This window comes from Triturus cristatus, chromosome 5_1 (assembly GCF_964204655.1).
Source record: "Triturus cristatus chromosome 5_1, aTriCri1.1, whole genome shotgun sequence".
Taxonomy (NCBI): Eukaryota; Metazoa; Chordata; class Amphibia; order Caudata; family Salamandridae; genus Triturus; species Triturus cristatus.
The window spans coordinates 353,471,186-353,490,793 of NC_140587.1; positions in this window are offsets into that span (position 1 = coordinate 353,471,186).

Consider the following 19,608-nt stretch of genomic DNA (forward strand, 5'->3'; position numbering starts at 1 on the left):
CGCTTTCTATACCATCTATCTTTCCATCTCTCCACATCTCCCCATTTTCTCAGCAAAGCAATCATCTCCTTAATCTGCCCTGTTCGGCCTGCATTGTTCAGATTCTCAATGTCCTTATCTGTAAAATCCACTCGGTAAGGCTTTTGTAAAGCTTTTACCTTGTCCATGTCGATCCCCAGTTCACTGGCTATTCCTTTCAACCTATCATGTATGTTCTTCGCTCTCCATGTGATACTTTTACATAAAAAGAGATTCTCCCCTTCCTGATAATTTTTCAGCATTTCTGTAGGGATTGTTCCTACAATCAGCTCCTCCATTTCCATACTTAGTCTAGCTACATCAATTCCCTGGGATTCTTTTTCTTTCCTCTGCAGCCTTCAGCCAATCATTCAAATCTTCAGCAGTTATTCCCATGGATTTTTCTGCACCCCCTTGTTCTGTCACTCTTTGTGGTTCTAAGATCGATCCCCTGCTCCCTTCCATACATCCAGAGTTCAAACCCGAGTTAGTCTGCACATTCAACTCTCCTCCACATATGGTATGTCTCCACTGGTTTTCTCCCGTTCTCCACTGATTTTCTCCTGTTCTCATTTCTGCCTGCTCTGGAGGAACAATCAATCTATTGCCCACATATGGAATTGTCAAACCACTTTCACCAGTCCTCTGCTTGTCCAAAAATCGGCATAACCGGACCTATTGTCACAGGCACCGTAACTGCCTCAAGATTTTTAGTCAGTTCTCTGATCTTTTCTGTCAATTCAAAGGTAGTTCTTGCTAGTTCTCTGGTCTTTTCATCCTCCACTTCATTCTCCCTTTCTCTCTCTCTTTCTCTCTCTCTTTCTCTCTCTCTTTCTCTCTCTCTCTCCGTTTCTCGCTCTCTTTCCACCAGAGAACTACTGCTTTTCAACTCAGGGGTCATCATCTCTGTCTTTATAATCCGCAGGGTGTCTCTCATTGGGGTAACTGCTGTTCCTACCTCTGGTTCTCGTCTATACGGGGGTGGTCTTTTGTAGAGCATGTCCTCTAGGACATCGTCATCAGACTCATTCGCCCCATATCTCCTTGTTTCTACATTATGTTCTTTTTCTTTACACTTTCTCACTTCCGCCTACACTGCTGTTCTTACATGATATAATCCCTCAGTCATACTGGCATCAAGCCACCTTCTCATCCGGTCATGATGGGTTTCACGATCATACTTCCGCCCAAACATATACCGGTAACTTCCTCCACCCCTCTGCTTTTCTCGCTCATGCATTTCATCTTCCCATTCAGTTAATGCCTCAAATTGCGTCGGCCTAGGCCGAGGCTCTAGACACATCATCCGTTCCCGTAAGTTCCTCAGTATGGCCAGATTAAATGAGCCATGTTCCGGGAAAGCTAAAACTCCATCCTCTTTCGTATACTTCACCCAGTTGTCTAACCAAATACAGGTATGATACCCATACTTCGCAACCATGAAGGATGCGGGGGTTCTTATCGGGGGCAGTAACTGTCCTTCCCTAGTCACAATATCCCTATCCTTGTCAAACCAGTTCTTAACCTTACTAAACAAGGATTTTTCTTTTCCACAGCATGGTAATACATTGGTTTTTTTTCCGCAACCCTTTTGTTCTTTCTACAACTGTACGATCTCCTGTCCAATTGCAGCGCGACTCACACTAACGCACCAATCCTGAAGCGTCTACGTCACTGACTTAGTCCACGAATCCCAGCGCGACTCACACCAATGCACCAATCCTGGAGCGTCTACGTCACCCTGTATGTCTCCCAATCCTAGCGCGGCGTACACTAGCACACCAATCACCGTGCTTCCACTGTTCTAACCCACTGTCCAATCACAGCGCGGTCTCCCTGACGTCAGAAGTCGCTGCAGCAGCTCCTGCTCCTGTCTCCTGTCTCTCTCGTCTACCCCTCCTTTACAAAACTACTCGGTAGACTTTGTTTCAACTTCTACGAGTCTGTTAGTTACAACATACAAACATCTCCATTGTCTGCTTTGCTAGCCACAGAACAGCAAAAGACCTTTCCCACGAGAATTCCACCTTTCCCGAGAGCAGCGCTTACCTCTGCCCTACTACGGAATCGTTACTTCTGTTGATAAAGTAGCACATCCCTCTACTCTACCCTTATAACAAGCACCAATTAACTGTTTTCTCCGGAATGCTCCTAAGAGTTTCACAATTAACCAGAATGCTTTCTCATTCATGCACTCTCACACCAGAAAATGTAGTACATTCCCGAGAACAGCGAACAGTCTGTCCTACTACAGAATTATATCACACGTTAACAAAGCAGCGCTTACCTCTGCTCTGTCCTTCTAACAAGCTCAGAGAATACCTATTACCTTTCTAGTAATAAGCGTTAACGGAAATCCCATTAGGATCCCTGATTCCTAAGACCAGAACTTCACAGATAACCTTCGCTATCATATACACTTCTCTCACACAGAAAATACGTTTCTAATGGCAACACACGGCGATGCTACCTCATCGAACCCAGACAATGCGACGCGCAACTTCGATTGTCACACGTTTTCCCCTGTCTACATACAGGGCCAACAATCCCGCCTTTTTCCGAGAGCAGCTCTCCCTCTGCCCTACTACGGAACTGTCACCAACTCCCTACATCCCAGAAGCTGTTCACAGTACATAAAACTCAATACAACTTCGACATACAATGTTAGTACAAATATCAATCAATAATCAACACGCCTATATACACGCAAATTCACCAGATCAAGACAATAGTTAACCATCATTCTGCTACCAAGAAACTGGTGCAGATTGGAGCTTCCGAATCCCCTCTACCTCCACGGACAGAGTGATCTCACAGTCACACACGCACACACACATCACACGCTGGTGGGGCCCATTACACCAACATTCATCCTACCACCCTATCCGTGCCATGTATAAGGGGAAACACTTTCGACACCTAACCAATCTGCATGTACTCTGAGGTCAATGGCATCAACTAGTTGCTATAGATCTGGTGAAAGATTTTACAATATGCAAATAAATTCAATAAACATGACAATAAAATAACCACCCGACACAGTGATTCAAACAGAATTTTGTTTATCTAAAATTGTAAGAAAAGCCAATTAAAACATGATCATTCTTTCATATTTACCTATTCTGGCTAAAAGTCGTTTCTGAGTCAGAACCGGTCCTCAGCAAAATAATCAAAGTTTCTAGCCGTCATGTAGAGTTACCGTCCTCTCCGTCAGCATCGGGACCTTGGATCATCAGCTCGGGAAGAAGTGGCACTAGACCTCTCTAGTCTACTAATATTTATACTAAAATTACATTCCAAAATGTTGCAATCATATCGTACAAAACGGACGAATGGCGGAAATTATGTCGTCTTGGTACATTGGGATACATCAGTACTTTTTCACACACATTGATCGTCTCAAATAATGAATAGAAATAAGGAGTCCATAACTAACCCGTTACTTCTACGGATGTCTCTTTTGGATAAATTGTATCCCATTCGTGGGATCATTACAAGTTCGTAAAGTCAGTATATGGTTTAGCAACAAATTTCATGTTCAAGGGCATTTGGCATCTATCCAAGGTTTGTCGTCATGATCATTTATTTATTTATTTATGTAGTTTGTAGAGCGCGCAGCTACCCCCGAAGGGGTGTCCCGGCGCTAGAACCTGAGCCTCAGGGGGAGAAAAAGAGGGAGGAAGTCAGCAGTGTGAGTATCAGAGTCCAGAAAATAGCCAGGTTTTGAGTCTAGCCCGAAAGATGGATTCAGAAGGGCAGAATCTAAGATCGATAGGAAGAGCGTTCCACAATTTGGCAGAGATAACACTGAACCCTCTGCCGCCCATTCTGGTGAGTCTAAAACGGGGAGAGATCAGAAGGCGGAGGTCGTTGGATCTCAAGGATCTGATGGAGTGAGATATTGACACTCGTTTTTTCAAGTAATTGGGTCCGAGGTCATTGACAGCTCGGTAAGCAAGGGTAAGGATCTTGAACTGGATGCGGCTGGCAACGGGAAGCCAGTGAAGCTTTGTGCGATAGACGGTGACTGACTGACGGTAGGGGATATTTCCAATCAGTCTGGCAGCCGCGTTCTGGACAATCTGAAGCCGGTCGATCAGATATTGAGGGGCACCAGCATAAAGGCTATTGGCGTAGTCCAGGTGAGACGTAATGAGAGCATGGGTTACTGTTCGGCGGGAGTCCAGGGGGAGATAGGGAAGTATCTTTTTGATCATGCGCAGCTTCAGGAAGCAGGCAGATGTAACTTTATTAACCTGAGTTTTGCATGAGAGAGAGTCGTCGAACTGAAATCCCAGGTTGCGGGCAGAGTGAACGGGGGAGGGAGCGGGATCAAGTGCCGTGGGCCACCACCGTGAGGAAGGGATGGGATTTTTCTGGTTAAAAAACAGCACCTCTGTCTTGTCTGCATTAAGCCTTAGATGGTTGTTAGTCATCCAGACACTGATGCTGTCGAGACACTGGCGGAAGTTGGCGAACGTGGAGTCCGAGTGGTCTCTGAAGGAAAACATCAGCTGAGTATCATCAGCATAAGAGACCACCCTGACTCCACAGGACTCCACAACGTCGGCCAGTGGGGCGAGATAGACGTTGAAAAATAGAGGGCTGAGGGCAGAGCCCTGTGGCACACCACATGACAAGGGTTTATCCTCAGATTTGAACGGCCTCAGCAAGACCCTCTGACTTCTACCTGTAAGGAAAGACTCGATCCAACTGATGGCAGTGCCGCCAATGCCTATCTGTTTGAGTCGGTCAAGAAGGATGGGGTGGGAGACCGTATCAAAAGCAGCGGACAGGTCGAGAAGGACAAGCATGGCCTCCTCGCCCCTGTCCACGCACTCCCGGACCGTCTCCGACACCTCCAACAGAGCCGTCTCTGTGCTGAATCCCGCTCGAAATCCGGATTGTGAGTCGTGTAGCAAAGAGTTGTTCTCCAAGTACTCCGTAAGTTGCAGCTGCACGGCTTTTTCCAGGACTTTAGCGAGTTTGGGGAGAAGGGAAATGGGACGGTAGTTGGCAAAAATAGTAGGGTCGGCATCTGACTTTTTCAGGATGGGAATCACCAAAGCCTCCTTCCAAGTGGTTGGGAAAAAGCCGTAGTGGAGGGAGGCATTCCAGATGGATAGGAAGGAGGTGGCTAGTGAAGGAGCTAGCTTGCCCATAAGTTTAGCAGGGACCGGGTCGGAGGGGGCACCAGATTTGCAGTGGGTGAGTAGCCTAATAGCAGTGTCCATGGTAAGTTTATTGAAGGATAGTAGGGACGAGGAAACTGGGGACCTAGTGAGGGGAGGCAGGGAAAATAGCCCATTAGGGAAAGAGATACAAAGGTTGTTTATTTTATCGAGGAAATAGTCAGAGAGTCCATCGCATAGGGCCTGACTAGCAGAGTTCTGTGTGGCCCTAGCGGGGGGGTTAATGAAGTCTTTGACAATGGTGAAAAGGATTTTAGACGAGTTTTTGGCATTTGCAATTTGAAGAGAGAAATGATCTCTCATAGTAGTTTTTTTCAGTTTGAGGAATTTTTTCAGAGCAGATTTATAGGTAAGTTTGGCTTCAGGGTCGTAATTCTGTCTCCACTTACGTTCCAGTGCCTTGCATCTGCTTTTTTCCACACGGAGGGAAGTGGAGAACCAAGGGGCGGATGGGCAGGATCGAGCGGAGGAAATGATTTTTTGGGGGGCAATGGCGTCAATAGCTTGGAGTAGGGCGGTGTTAAGCCTAGAAACATTTCCATCAATGTCAGTGGAGAGATGTTCCGCCTGGAAGTGGAATACTGGGTCCAAAGTGGCACAGGAGACCCTGTGCCACTTTCTTCCCAGCTCTTTCCTGGGGACCGTAGGGGCAGGTTTCAAGCCCAAAGCAAGGATAAAGGGGATAAGAAAGTGGTCAGACCAGGTGAGGGGGATGGGGGGGAGGACTGTGATAGTCGAGAAGTTGGCAAAGATAAGATCCAGAGTGTGACCAGCCACATGAGTGGGGCCAGTGACTAATTGTATAAGATTCAAACTTTTCATGATTTCCAACAGATTGTTGGCTTTCACGCAGAGAGAATTGTCTACGTGGAGATCCGGGAAAGAGGAGTCGGTGATCCATGACTCAGTGAGAAATACAATGTCCCATTCGTCAGAGCTGATTGACATCCAGATATCGTTGGCATGGCGGGGCAGTGAGCGGCAGTTGACCAGGCCTGCTTTCAACGTCCGGGGGTGAGACGTGGGGTGCTGCGGTGTAGGGTATGGAGGACGACGAGGTATATAGGGCGGGAGTGTGAAGTTACATTGAGGGCAGTGGAAGGAGGCATTTTCCAAGTGGTCAGGGCTGCAGCGGATAGTGGCCGAGCAGGAGGAAGGATTAAAAAGGAGTAGTTGGGTATTGGTCCAGCACGTGCGGGCAGAGCCAGCTGGACAGGCAGGGTGCCTGGCCCTGGGCACGGTCCAGGCGCGGACGGGCGCAGACGGGCTTGCCTTAGGCGCGCCCGCTGCGCCCGTCCGCTGCGCGTACGGAAGTGACACATGTTTTAAGTAGGAGTAGGGAGGGGCGTGGCCACCAAGGGGGCGTGGTTCAATCGCACGCCGGCAATGGCGCCGAGTTAGTTTTGCCTGAAATCCGCTGTCAGCGCTGAGGCGGCGCTGAGCCCGCAGAGCGGTGGAGATGGCGGTAAAAGTCCCTATACAGAGGTGAGAGTACTCGTAAAATCAGCAATTTCAAATAGTGACACAGAATAGTTAAAACAGATTTAAAACAGGCTCCCGGCTTTTCGCCTCAGGAGTATCAAGGGTTCTGGCGGGTTGAGCTATGGTCTCAGCTTAAATACCCAGTTAGAGGGGGCGTGGCCACCAAGGGGGCGTGGTTCAATCGCACGCCGGCAATGGCGCCGAGTTAGTTTTGCCTGAAATCCGCTGTCAGCGCTGAGGCGGCGCTGAGCCCGCAGAGCGGTGGAGATGGCGGTAAAAGTCCCTATACAGAGGTGAGAGTACTCGTAAAATCAGCAATTTCAAATAGTGACACAGAATAGTTAAAACAGATTTAAAACAGGCTCCCGGCTTTTCGCCTCAGGAGTATCAAGGGTTCTGGCGGGTTGAGCTATGGTCTCAGCTTAAATACCCAGTTAGAGGGGGCGTGGCCACCAAGGGGGCGTGGTTCAATCGCACGCCGGCAATGGCGCTGAGTTAGTTTTGCCTGAAATCCGCTGTCAGCGCTGAGGCGGCGCTGAGCCCGCAGAGCGGTGGAGATGGCGGTAAAAGTCCCTATACAGAGGTGAGAGTACTCGTAAAATCAGCAATTTCAAATAGTGACACAGAATAGTTAAAACAGATTTAAAACAGGCTCCCGGCTTTTCGCCTCAGGAGTATCAAGGGTTCTCAGTTTGACAGGAGGGCAAGGTCACAGTCAGCGCGAAGCCTCCTTCCAAATTTTCCATCTACTCAAATACAGGCTGCGGGTGGTAGCCATTTTCTAGCAGGCCACAATGGTCAACTTAAGTAAAAAGAAACACAAAACATAATTACTGCATGGAAATGATTATTCAGTGTTATTCCCCTGCTAATACCCTTATGTGTATGTATTTATCTAGCCATTTGCGACATAGAAAGCCATTAATGCATATTAATTATAAGCGCAAAACACAATAACATCACATAAGCAACATTTATTTCTGTTAGTTTGCTCACCAACTTAGTTCACGTATTATTTCAGCCATGCAATAGCATTCCCACGTGTAATTCTTCTGTTAATAAGGTTGGTTAGACAAGACTCGACAAATCTTTAATGATTAATAATTAATCAGTAGTACTTTTAATTATAACATGCAAAAATGAAAAATATATTTGGGTTTAAAGTAAAAACCCTGCTCCATCAACGTCATCTTGATGTAATCAAAACTGTAATACCTAGAGCATTTCCTTTAGAAATTACATATATGAGAGGGTCTTATTTGCATCAAAATTATGGTTAGTGCTCTAAAAAACTAAAACGAGGACATATTTTCTGAGTTTTCAAATAGCGACAAAGAACTTTTAAATTATTTGTAATCTTTATTTTTTTTATCCAGTTGACCACTTGATTAAATCTTGCACTTAGGGGAGAGGATGTGGTGTTACTTCCAGAGCTGCAGACTTTGCAACTGGGGAACCAGGTTGGAGTTTCTGCTTCAGCTCAACATTCTGTGATTTTGGTCAAATCACTTAATCTCCCCATGTCTACAACCAAAATGAATTTGATCTTGTGTGATGTAACCAATGCTCATGTAAAGCACTCCAATGCCTGACAAGTCTGCCCTATATAAAACTGCAAATACACAAAATATAAGTGGTGTTCACACTTCTGTCATTGGGCTACATTTGGGCTACATCTGGGTGATATTTGTGCTGCATTTGGGCTCTTTTGTCTCTGGTGGCCATCTTGGGAGATTTATTTGTTATGAAGTGTCCTAATTTCCTCATTTACTGCAGTCTCCTCAGTAGGAAATGCTTTCAGTTTTTTATTTTGATTCCATCAAGAAGGTATTCAGATATGTCAACCATTTGCCATAAAGTCTGAATGTTAGCACTCTAGTTGCTCATTAGATCACTGTAGTAAAGCTACTGCTCACCACGGAAGTCTGCTGCAGGTATTAAAAGTGCATGTTTCAGTCTGCATATCAGAATTTTTTAATGAAATAGAAGAGAATTTGAGAAGTCACTCAAAATGTGCCCTAATTTTTCTTTCTTCAGCACTAATCATAATTTCTATGGCAAAATGAACCCCCTCATTGTGTTCCTTTTTAAATTAAATGTTTTAAGTGTTACAAGTTTATTCCAATCAAGATGGCTTCAGGTGTGCCATACTTTTGTCATAAGTAAGACAGTAAGCGCTCTAGTTGTTCTTAAGAACACTCTGGGACATTCTGTCATTGGGCTATACTTGGGCTACATCTGGGTGATATTTGGGCTACATTTGGGCTATTTTGTCTCTGGTGGCCATCTCGGGAGATTTATTTGTTATGAAGTTTCCTAATTTCCTCATTTACTGCAGTCTCCTCAGTAGGAAATACTTTCAGTTTTTTACTTTGGTTCCATCAAGAAGGCATTCAGATGTGTCACACATTTGCCATTAATTCTGAATGTTAGCACTCTAGTTGCTCATTAGATCACTGTAGTAAAGCTACTGATCACCAGGGAAGTCTGCTGCTGGTATTCAAAGTGCATGTTTCAGTCTGCATGTCAGAATTTTTTTATGAAATAGAAGAGGATTTGAGAAGTCAAAATGTGCCCTAATGTTTCTTTCTGCAGCACTAATCATAATTTCTATGGCAAAATGAACCCCTCATTGTGTTCCTTTGTAAATTAAATGTTTTAAGTGTTACCACTTTATTCCAATCAAGATGGCTTCAGGTGTGCCATACTTTTGTCATAAGTAAGACTGTTAGCGCTCTAGTTGTTTGTTAGAACACTCTGGGACATTCTGTCATTGGGCTATACTTGGGCTACATCTGGGTGATATTTGTGCTACAATTGGGCTCTTTTGTCTCTGGTGGCCATTTTGGGAAACTTATTTGTTATGAAGTTTCCTAATTTCCTCATTTACTACAGTCTCCTCAGTAGGAAATACTTTCAGTTTTTTACTTTGATTCCATCAAGAAGGCATTCAGATGTGTCACACATTTGCCATAAATTCAGAATGTTAGCACTCTAGTTGCTCATTAGATCACTGTAGTAAAGCTACTGATCACCAGGGAAGTCTGCTGCTGGTATTCAAAGTGCATGTTTCGGTCTGCATATCAGAATTTTTTAATGAAATAGAAGAGGATTTGAGAAGTCACTCAAAATGTGCCCTAATTTTTCTTTCTTCAGCACTAATCATCCTTTCTATGGCAAAATGAACCCCCTCATTTTGTTCCTTTTTAAATTAAATGTTTACCACTTTATTCCTATCAAGATGGCTTCAGGTGTGCAATACATTTGTCATAAGTAGGACTGTTAGTGCTCTAATTGTTCTTTAGAACACTCTGGGAAGCTGCAGTAGAACACAAAGGAATCAACTGACAGTCTCTACCCTTGTTGGATGTACATGTTTTACTGAGAATGTCAGACTTCACTCTCACATGACAGAGAAAGATAATGTGAATTTACAGAAAATATGCTCTCAGTTTAGCTTATAGATCACCTTCCAAACCTCTGTGGGAAAAGCATGCGAAAATAGTTTTCTCTCAAACATGGATCATGATATCACAGCAGAAGGCTTTTTCACATGGTAAAATCACCTTAGAACACACCACAATTCCTAAAATGAGTATGGTACCATCAACAAATGATTTATAATGTAACTAAAGTCTTAAAACCTTCTATTAACTGCAATGCTTTTTAATGAGGTGCTATCATGTATATTGGTCCCAAGATGGCTGCCAACACTTCTTGGATGAAGTACTGACAGCCAATCAGATCTCAAGATGAGATGTGTGGTTAGGCTCCGCCCAGATATATATATCTTTTTAACTCTAATTTTCTCAGGAACTACTGAATGGATTTACACCATTTAAGCAAAAGGCACGAGTCTGAACTGAGGACTACCTCTTTGCCAAATTTAGTGTAATTCCGTTTAGCAGTTCGGGCTGTAGCTGCGTCAACAGGTCCTATGGGAAAATGCATAGGGAAAACTCGTTTTGGGACCCCCCTTTTATCTCGGCCCCCACTTGACGAATCACCGTGAAATTTTCAGGATAGGAGCGGACCAGAGCTGGCCAAAAGTTTGGAAAATTTCGCGACGATTCGTCAATCGGCGCCAACGTTATTCCAAATAGAATGTTGCGGATTTCCTTTGGAAAATAGGTCCTAACTATAACTACCTACTGGCGACTGCCAGTAGGTAATATATATATATATATGTATATATATATATATATATATTTTTTTTTTTTGTCAAGGTACATATATGTGGAATTAGATATAGAGAATCTGTACATACCTGTGATATTTTGGTCCTCAATATTCTGGCTATTGATATTATGGCCACTCGAAATCCTGACCGAAATATTTCTGATCCACAACATAAATGTTTCCTGCATATCCCATATCCTATAATGTGTATGTTGCCCACCTTGACAATCATTGCTTGGGAACAAGTGGGCTGTATCTCAAAGCAACCTTAGATTTTGGTCCTTTCTTGTTATTGCAGTGGGTTTGTACATATGCATGATGCAAATTTTCTGTGAAGACGATGTGTCATTGGAATGTTTGCAGGCGACACCGAAGTAGGAGACATGTGAAGCTGTGTGGGCAGTGGCTGAGCCCACCCACCCACTTCATAATTAAAAATAAGGAACCAGTAACAGCTCCCCAAATAAAGTAAAATAATCTCTACCTATTATTATCTCTCATACCCCTACACATAGAAGAGCACTCGCCATCTTAATGTTAGCAAGCTGCTCAAGAGAAAAACCGATGCTCAGCATCACTTCGTGAAGTTTTTCCGAGCGCAGAGTGGGCAAAACTACACAAACTCTGCCGGCGGAGCAGAATTCTTCACCTACCCCTACTAGTAACTTCTTCCCTCTATTAACCATTCATTTTTCAACTTATGGACATTGTTATAAAATAAGTAGATTTTATTTGAGCTACGTTTGATTTCACTTCTATACTCATTCAAGAAAATATGTTGCATCCATTACACATCAGTATGGAAACATCTGCTTTCTGCATTAAATAAAGAAACTATTCCAATTTAAACTTCTCTTTTCAATTTCTGAACATTTTAAGCTAAATTCATTACACATGTGTTATCTGTGGGTAATCTCAAAGTGGTGTGTTCAATACAATTACCATTAACCTTATTATTGAAAGTAGACTTTCATAACATAATTAATTGTGATGATGTTTCTGATGAGACGCTAATCAGCTTACAACAAATATGTGTAGAGTAGACACACTGTCAGTGGGCTATAGTTACCACAGCAGAAATAAAAAGTGTAAACCAGAGACAATGTTCTAAGCTGCTTTTGGAAACACATTATTGGTAATTCATGAATTAGTAACAAAGCTACTGAGGCGTTGTTGAATTCAGGCAGTGCATGTAAAGATGTGCTTTGCATATAATTAGAAAATATTGAATCCAAATGATGGGAAGATGTGGGAAAACAATCTAAATAATGATATGACCGTAGGCTGTTCATTTTGTCTTCTCTATTGAAAGTATGATCCCGAATTTAGGTCACTTGAAAATGCGCAGCAGATTTTATTAAAACACAAATTAAGGAGATATCATTACAAAGAAGACAATACAACGAGATATTTTAATGACCAGGTAGTGTGAAGAATTGAGAAATAATTCAACGTTTGTCTCGCTCTGTCAACGTGTCAAGAGTCATGCTGTAAGGATTATTAAAATGATTTAAGTCAATGGAAAGCTTCAAGCTTCATTTTTTCTCCTATTCCGACGATGGGCAGGATCACAACAGTTTTTCTCTGGCACTTTGACATGTATTTGGTGGTAAGTAAGGCATTGTTTGATTCGAAAACCTTTTGCCACCATACTATGAAAGTGAATCTGTGGACGTGGCAATGCATTATTAGCATATTTGTGTTGTTTGTTGTGGTGCATTTTGTTATTGCTGTGAAGTGTTTTGTTGATCTATTTTTCTGCTGATTTTATTGTGTTATCGATGTGCTGTACTTTTGTTGTTCTGTTCTATTTTTTTGTTGTGTTGGTAATTAGCTTTGTGTTATCTTACTTTGTTCTGTTATGTTCTGTAATTGCTTTAAAGATATCAACAAACGCTGCTACACTTCTAGCCAAAAGCAGCACATTTCTTTGAAGTTCCAATTACAAATAACAATGTCTACTTATCTAATGTGTTAAAATAGCACTGCTGCGCCTCTAATTTAGGAAGTCAGTCAGTCCAAACCTGTGGCACATTACTGTATCAAATTACCACTTCCAGTGCTCAGTTTATGTAATATGATCCTGAATGTAAAATATCATTATTAGAGATTGACAAATCCAATCCATTGTTGAAGTTGCGAATGTCACGCCCTTAGCACTATCCTGTTAAACTGGTTTTAATACATTCAGACACTGCCAATCAGTTTGAAGAGAAAGATGGAAAACATATTAAAAACAGGTTTGAAAAACTCCTCATTCAGAGGGCAAAAACACATTTTTCGTTCTTAGAGACTAAGTAAAAGGGAGGAACAGCTGGGAATCTACGGTGTGTGTTAATTCTGCATGGAGTGTAGCTGTAAACTTTGACTAGGGCTCATCGAGTTCCTGCTTATCTTCCTCCTAACACAAAATTTCCTCGTACTATTCTCGTGAATTTTGCCGATTTTCGAATAAAGGAAAAAATCCTCTCGGCAGCAATTCAGGCTCGTCAATTCTAAACAGAAAATGGAGGAAGATGTAGAATCTTTTCAGACATGTCTGTAACGGCGGCAAAAAGACGAAAGGAGTTTGTCAAGCTTTTATTTTTGTTCAAGGCTCAAGGGGCTCAAGCCTCGATAGCTCAAAGTCCTCGTTCATGGCAAATTCCATCTGTTCACTCGCCTAGATGAAGCTCAGGAACTGGTTAAAACAATAACCGTGTAAAATCATTATATTTGTCATATAGCTTGGCTGCTGCTAAGTTATATTGACTGTATAGATAGTTGGTTTGCTCGTTCTTTCTGGTTTTTGGTCTCTGGGGCCTGCTTTTTTTTTTTTTTCTTTCTTTTTTTTTCTCTCGCGGGGGGTGGTGAGTCCACTGGGTGGTGCAATATCAGGGCACCAATATATGTTCAGGGGGAGGAAATTATGGACAGCGGGTAATTCCATAATCCCTGGTGGGTTTAGGGAGGGTCTGTTTTGGGTGGGGAGAGTTAGTGGGGGGAAGGGTTCTAAAAGAAATTTGAGCAGGTGCTGTTGGTATATCATGTTAGGGACTACACTGGTAATTTATGGTAGATTTGAATGTTCTCCGATTTATTTATTTTCTACAAAAAACAAAAATGATTCCAGCTAGCAATTGTCGAGTTGTGTCAATTAACGTTAATGGCATTCTGAATAAACGTAAATATGGAGGTTTGATTAGATGGCTAGTTACTTTAAAACCCCAAATTCTTTATCTAATGGAAACTCATTTAAAAACTAATATTCCTAATTATTTTATTCCAGGAATATTTTCGAGAGCCTTTTTTGCTTCTGCTGGAGTTGCTATGCGAGGGGTAGTGATCTTTTTTCTCGTGATTTTGATTGGGTTTTTCTTCATGAACAAAGAGATCCCTTTGGGAGATGACTCTGGGTACAAGCTTCACTTAATAATCAGATTCTAAATTTTGTAAACTATTATGGGTCCATTTTTGATGACGACACTGCATTATCCACACTTTATAAATTATTGATGGGGGCTCCGTGTCGAATAGTTCTAGGCGGGGACTTTAACTATATTCAGAATTTAAAGCTCGATACCTCTAACAGAGGGAAAAAACTATTAAAACCCAAAACAAAGAAGCTTTTGGACGCTCTGATTCAAGATCTTTATTTAATTGATCTCTGGCGGGTTTTAAATCCTGCCACTCGGGAGTATACTTGTTTCTCTCGTAAGTATAAAACCGCATCACGTATAGACTTCTTATTAATATCTCTCTCCTTTAATTTCAAAGATGCAAGTATAGGCCCCAATGCATTCTCCGATCATTCTTATGTTTTAGTAGATGTCGAACTGGATCTGGCTGGGAGAGGCAGGTCCAAGTGGCAGCTGGACCAGCTTCTGCTACAGGACCCAGTCTGGATTAGTAAATTTCGAGTTTGGATAAATGAATATTTTTTAATAAATGAAGGAACTGCTGACATTTTTTCTGTTTGGGGGGGTTCAAAGCTTCAGCACGAGGAGAGATGATCGCTATTATGGTTAATAAATCTAAGGAACGTCGAGATAAGATAGCACAACTTCAACAGTCAGTAATTGATGCCGCTAATGCAGGCGGCACTTTAAATTATTCTAGGTTGCATCAAGCAAGGAGGGAGTTAAGGGATTTCTTTGTTTTAGAGGAAATTAACTGCTCTCAGACTCCTCAGCAGAAAGTATATGAGGAAAGTCAAATGGTGGGGAAGATGCTTGCCTGTTCTACAAGAGCTCATAAAGAATCTGCATGCATAAGCGAAATATTAGATTACCAAACAGACTTAAGAACCACTGATAGAGCAGAGGTTGCTTGTGTATTTGTTGATCATTATCAACAAATTTATACCATTAATAATCCAATAAATAAAGAGCTGATTGAGAGCTATTTTGATTCTCTTCTTGTTCCCAAATTATCTGATAGCTTGGTGTCAACACTTCAAATTCAAATAACTGCAGCTGAGATTGAGAAAGTTATAAAATCTTCGGCGTCAGCTAAAGCGTGTGGTGAGGATGGACTCCCCAAGGAATCTTTAAAAACTTTTTGGAAAGAATTAACTCCTTTTCTGGTTAAGTTGTTTGATTATATAAAAATGGGGGCCTAATTCCTTCAGAATTAAAAAAAATAGTCGTAAGTTTTGTAAAAAAGGGTAACCCATCTAATAATGTTAACTCTTATCGTCCAATTAGTTTACTGAATGCAGATTATACATTTTTTATGAAGATTTGGGCCCTGCGTTTTACCCCGGCAGCCAAGGAAGTGATCCATGGCAATCAATCAGGGTTAATTGCGGGAAGAATGATGTCAACTTATACCCGCTTTTTGATTAAAGCTCTCGATTATTTTCATAGCAATAAGACTTCTGCTTGCATAGCGATAGTGGATGCTGAAAAGGACTTCGATTTGGTTAATTGGGACTCTTTATTTTTTGCACTTTTAAGGTTTGGTTTTCCATCATCTATAATAACGATGATTAAAAATATTTATTCGGAAGCTCAGGCACTGATTATAATCAATGGGGGTGAAGCAGGCACTGTTAAAATTAATCGTGGAACTAGGCAGGGATGCCCCTTGTCACCTCTTTTGTTTACTTTTTTTATAGAACCTTTAGCAATTAGTTTACATTCAAATAGGAATATTAGAGCCCCTATTGCAGGGATGACTAAAATAAAACTTTTCGCAGACGACGCTATTCTTTATTTAGATCCGGAAAAATTAAATATTCAATCTACTCTCGCAGAATTTCAAAAGTTCAAACAAATCGGAGGGTATAAAATAAATACCACTAAAACTGAGATTTTGATGTTAAATACGGGGGTGGATTGTCTACTGGAAGAATTAAAATCCCAGGCGTTGAAAATCGACTCAGTTATATCTTTAGGGATTTTCGTTACAGCACACTACAGAGATTAATTAAAAAATAATTATGAAGCAACCTGCGATAAGATCGCTAATCTTTTGGCTAAATGGTCCAATCTTCCTCTTACTTTGGTGGGTCGAATAGCTTTAATTAAAATGTCTATTCTACCTCTCTTGGTTTTTTAATTTATTAATGTCCCGATTAAACTTAACGTTAGTTTCTTTAAACAAATTGATACTATGATTAGAAGTTTTATATGGAACAAAAAGAATCCTAGAGTTCAGCTTCCAATTTTACAACTTGATATTAATATGGGAGGACTTTCTTTACCGAATATTCGTTTATATTACGAAGCGGCACTATGTGACTACATGACATGTATTCTATCCAAACCCTATTCGCTTGACAATTTTTTTTTAGTTTAATGACTCAAGAAGCTGGTATGCAACTTCCGACCTTTTTGAAAACTTGAAAATTGCCCAAAAAAACCCGTTATAAGACTCTAATTGATTTTTCTAATCGTTTATGTTTGTTTTTTAAACAAAGTGGTTTTTCTGGTTATTTTCACTTAATTGAATGCCGCGAGTTAGGATTATATATGCTTTCGACACAAATGAGAAAATGGAATGAATCTGGATTGGGGATTCTGAGTAAATTAGGCATTCAAGGGAGGTCAATTACTTGGAAGGAAGCCCAGGCGAGATCCTCTGGCTCGAATAGACTTTCTTTTTTTGAATATATTCAAATAATTAACTTTTCGTAAAAATATAATATAGTCCTTGGTTTTCCTCCCAGTAATATTGCTTCAGCACTTTATGTCGCAAGACTAAACGGCGTAGGTAATTGGTACCGTATATTGAATCATCAGGATGAATCCCCTTTGGTATCTAAGATTTTGGAAAAAATTAAAATCAATACAAAATGTGCTTTTTCCTTCCAAGATTGGCAAAGAATTTCAATTTTTGGTAATAAGGCTTTGCGTGCTGCCAATTATAAAAGAATGGTAAGTGCAGTGGACAACCCAATATACCCTTGAGGGCTCGGGCAAATATGAATAAACAGGTAGAAAGGTGCCTTCAAGGGATTTGTTTGGTAAATAATTTGTATAATTTTGATTCTTAGTTAAAGGTAGGGCAGTTATATACCTACAAATTTATTAGCTATCACTTTTTCAATACTTAAATCAGCTTAGTTTGTTAGAATCAGGATTGAATAAGGTGTGAGTGAATCATCACATATTAACCTGAATACAATAAATTCAATAAACCAAAAGGAGGAGAAACAAGCGGGTGTATATATAAAAATTGAATTTATATTTCTAGTTCAAAAAAGGGTACTTCAAATTACAACAATTAAATACAGTGAAAGGAAATATTTCAATATTTGATGCATTCACTTTCAAATTGATCCAACACTTTTTCACAACAATATATATCCATTTCTCTGGAAAACAGTGTGATTGTCAACGTTTCGGTCTTTAGGTTTTCTTTACCAAGACCATCCTCAGGACAATTTTATTTACAAGGTTGACCCCTCAAATCACTGCGGGTTATTTTATCCACTGAAAATCAAGCGGGACGTCCTAAATTCGTAACTAATCAGTATATTGTAGTCAAAGAAATTCAGTTGATTGTCAAAAAGCTCCCGTCTTAATCTGTAGGTTATTTAAATCTCAAAAGAGCCTCTGTGTGGCAAAACTACTCTTGTGTCTGTTTACCGACACCGTTAAACACTCAAGTGGTCGTGAAGATGTCAGCGAATTAATCTGGCAGTTCTGAAGGTTTGAGTCTTGCATGCACGTCTGGACGTCGAACCAAACGACGTCCAGACGTGCATGCAGGACTCAAACCTTCAGAACTGCCAGATTAATTCGCTGACATCTTCACGACCACTTGAAATATTTCCTTTCACTGTATTTAATTGTTGTAATTTGAAGCACCCTTTTTTAAACTAGAAATATAAATTCAATTTTTATATATACACCCGCTTGTTTCTTCTTCTTTTGGTTTATTGAATTTATTGTATTCAGGTTAATATGTGATGATTCACTCACACCTTATTCAATCCTGATTCTGACAAACTAAGCTGATTTAAGTATTGAAAAAGTGATAATTAATAAATTTGTAGGTATATAACTGCCCTACCTTTAACTAAGAATCGAAATTATACAAATTATTTACCAAACAAATCCCTTGAAGGCACCTTTCTACCTGTTTAATTATAAAAGAATGGCATTCTTTGCAAATTGGATGCTTTATTAGACTCCTGAAGCCTTAAACAAAATCTATACAGAGGTATCAAATAAATGTTTTCGTTGTGATTCCTCACTAGGTGGCAGATGGTATCATATTTTTTACTCTTGTCCAAAGTTATGTGTTTTCTGGGAGCAAATATTTTCTTATTTTAGTGAAGCGACAGGACAATTGTGTAAACCTTCTCCAGAAATCGTTATGTTCGGCATAAGTACTAAGGATATGTTCTTTTCAGATTCTCATGCTCATTTCCTTGTAATTATGATGTTAGTCACTCGTTCATTGATTTTACAAAATTGGAAATCCGAGATTATACCACTTTTTGAGAAATGGATGTGTTAAATGAATCGAACAAAATGGGTGGGGGCAACAAAGAAGTTCTTAAAGGTCTGGGATAATTTTTGTTGATAGTCTCTGATGGATTGCTTATATGCTTTGAAGTCATGTCTTATTCTTCCATTTGGCACTGCTCAATAAAAAATTTATAAAAAAAAAAAAGTGTGTAGCTGTATACTATTTAAATATCATGATAATAAAATATCATATCCAGGATATTGACTACCAAAACATCATGGAGGAAACAATGTATACATAGGTATAGATTTCCAATCCTCCACAACTATGTACATTCTAGATGTACAAGTCTACAAGGTACACAGATGCTAAGAGTAGTACATCTATATGTACTTATATAAAGATACCTGGGAGATATTTCGGTAGTCCATATTCTGGTAAGACATTCTTGGTAGCACAATAGTTTTGTACACAATATTCTGACATAAATCCCATTGTAGATGTCAGTACAGGCAGTGACATTATGGCCCTAATTACAAGCAGCCCATAATATAATAACCACTTATTTTCAATTGCAATACCACTTGGCAATTACAAGTTAAACTGGGTGTCATTTTTCTACACACAAAAGATGATGGGAGGCTCCTTGCAATAATTATAACTACTAGTAATATCTCAGGTAGCACTCCAGCCCATTGGTTCTGTTTTTTTGCACAGCCTGCAGCAAATCATTCTTGACCCTGCTCCTCATTGGAGCAGTCCAGCCTGAATTGCCAAGCCAGGTCTTTCCTGGACTGGAACACAAGCAACCCAGGACTGGTTTCACCCTAGTTAT